Consider the following 2,959-nt stretch of genomic DNA (forward strand, 5'->3'; position numbering starts at 1 on the left):
GAGGAAAAAGGGGGAAGAGGTATTTATGACTGTCATAAACCTAACCCCCAGGCCAAAGTCATGACATTGTCATTGATCAGAAAATAATAGACAATGGACCATCATTGCCCCCTAGTGGTACATCTGTCTCATATCATCCATGACTGAAAAGTCTTCAGTGGATGTGACATTCATTGCCCCACAACTGCTTTATCAAACGTCTTAAAAGAAATGTCCTTTGTGGTTGAATAAATGTCTTGGACATGCTTTCAATTATACCACAGTGCTGCATTACAATATAACCTACCAATCAGAAAATATCTTAACATCTTTTCTCTCCTTCTCCATCTCCTCCCCCCCTTATCTCTCTCCCTCCATGTTGTCTCTCTCCAGTCTGAGGCCCCTGGATGTGGAGTCATCGCCAAGGCAGACACACTCACCCTGGAGGAGAGGGACTTCTTCAAACAGACGGTACGGTGTGTGTGTGTGTGTGTGTGTGTGTGTACAGGCACGTGTGTGTACACAAAAAGCCTATGACATTAATCTGTATATTTGCTTTTAAACTAGTCCCTTTTGCACTACAACAACCTGACATGGATGACATTAGGCTTTTACAGCAGGGTAACAAGAGGGTAAGATTACACACACGCCACCCGCGTGCACACACACAGGATAACGAGAGGGTAAGATCACACACAGGCCGGTATGAAGCGATGCCAGGCATTACAAACAGCAGCCATCTGGATAAACTACTGTACTCTGCCCAGTCTGAGGAGTAGTGGTATGAAACCTTGGAACACTTAACGGATGTTTTTAGCCAGAAAGGAGCATTTTAAGAAGTGATTTATTTACAGTATTCCAGCTTTCTGTAAACCTCCGAGGCAGCTGACGTCTGCACAGATGCCAGTGTACTGTAGCAGGCTGTCTAGTAGCTACTCCTCCATAATGGAATGCATAACCCTTTCTGTTGATGACTGATTCATGCTTATGTTATAGAGACTAGAGGCCCTCTGCTGATTTAAATGGAAGTTTAAATGATTTAGAATTCAATGGAATTCCCAAATGCTACTTTCTCTTCCTGTAACTTTAACTCTGCACCATACCAGGATACACAGGCCTAAACTACCTGCTTGGCTCAGTTTAAAGAGACCTCTGCAACCCGCTCTGTTTCTGTTGGCCAGTGGTCAGCCTGGGAGAAGAAAATGAACATGTACACACACACAAAGAAGAAAAGGACATGCACATGTACATGCACATTCCCTCTCTCCAGGGACGCTAGTCTCCACTCTCTGGCATCCCGTGACAGCTTTATTAATTCTGGAGGAGGATACACATTGGGCGACTTGGCTACCGTTCCCCCGACAACGGCCAATGAGAACAAGGCAGAGCGAGATGGAAGCTCTGGGGCTTGTAACCAGCTTGTTTTGGTTGGCTGCATGGGCTGGGCAATGTACGACCCTGGGATTGTGATCTTACATTTTTCTTGATGTTTCTTTCTAGTTCTCTGCTCCCTGCAGCAGTTGACATGCATACAAAAGGAACAAAATAGCTTTTTATTCGGGTTTTGCCATCTGTGTCCAACAGTGTGTGTGTGCATGCTCTGTTATAGCTTTAAAAATTTAGTCAGTTTACATTTCATCCTATAATGTAGGCCTAAGGCTGAGAAAGTTAAAGCTACAAGTTTAGACTTTCCAAGAAGTATAAACAGAGTAATGTAGAAAATCTGTTTGATCATCAACCAAGTGGAAACTGTCAAAGTAGTAATTGTGAGCGGAACGGTCATTCATTTAAAGGCCATCACTGCTGGCAGAAGAAGCCTGTCTGTGTTCGTCATTGTAAAGAAGGCGTCCATTTTGTGTCTGGCTGTATATTTGTTTAATGGTTGTTAACCTCCACAGTAAGTCTCCATGTTAAAGAACATGATATAGATTGTTTAAGGTCAACACCAGCCTTAACAACATGGAGTATTTATGGTGGAATCCGAGTGAGCGAACAGTGTGTAGTCAATCATTTCATACTTGTATATTTATCGTTTCAATCATGATGACCTTATACTGGTCCAAACAATCAGGGTATCTGGAGATCTGCTTGAAGAATTGTTATGATGTGACAAAGCCTCCCTGGCCTGGTCTTTCCTCTGGTGGTGAGTGAAAGGCTTTGGTGTGTGATGTTGTTGTACTGGGCAGGACACACACTCCTCCACCTCCAGGACTAGATGACTTGGTAGATGACATGAGGTGGAAACGGCCATTGTTTAGCCCTGACTGCTGTTCTACAGTACATTGATGAAACGGTGCAAACCTGGTGTTAGATTCTGATGTGTTTCTGTGTGTGTGCAGATCAGGGAAGGACTGCGAGCCAACGGGATCGACGTCTACCCTCAGAAAGAGTTTGACGAGGATGCTGATGACAGGACGATCAATGATGAGATCAGGGTGGGTTTACAGCGTTGTAAATACGCGCGACCGACCGACCCACCCACCCACCCACCCATGGATTCATTATAAACCCTGTGTTGTGTGTCGTCAGGAGATGATCCCATTTGCTGTGGTGGGGAGCAACCAGTAGTACCTGATCAATGGAAAGATTATTCTGGGCACAAACAAAGTGGGTAGCCATAGAAGGTAATTCAACACACACACACACACAACCATTACTATCCCTGTCATACTAATCATGTCAAATGGGCTGAAGCAGATTTGCCATTGCCTGATTGGACTGCACAGTACAGTGGATCAACCATGCATGTTACTACTGCCAGTACATGTTTCAATCCCAGCCAACTGATTTAAACATTTGTCGTCTAACTCATATCCACGTTTCTCTGGTCTGTCTTTGACTAAACAGATTTAGGAGTAATAGACGCGAGGAGGACGATTTACCGAATCTTCTGAATCCGGGTCATAATGGGGGAAATTGTGCACAGACACCAGGCCTGCCGTGTCCGGTCTGGAATGTGATGTCATGAGCTCTGAGCAAC

General features: G+C 44.5%; 1 long non-coding RNA gene across 1 annotated transcript; it reads left to right on the forward strand.

Moving 5' to 3' along the window:
* The first annotated feature begins 393 nt into the window (after positions 1-393).
* Positions 394-2,575, forward strand: LOC135559897 (uncharacterized). Its single transcript, XR_010458587.1, has 3 exons — positions 394-450; positions 2,319-2,414; positions 2,509-2,575. It is a non-coding gene; the product is annotated as an uncharacterized LOC135559897 (long non-coding RNA).
* Positions 2,576-2,959: the final 384 nt, after the last annotated feature.

Source organism: Oncorhynchus nerka, linkage group LG15 (genome assembly GCF_034236695.1).
Source record: "Oncorhynchus nerka isolate Pitt River linkage group LG15, Oner_Uvic_2.0, whole genome shotgun sequence".
NCBI lineage: Eukaryota > Metazoa > Chordata > Actinopteri > Salmoniformes > Salmonidae > Oncorhynchus > Oncorhynchus nerka.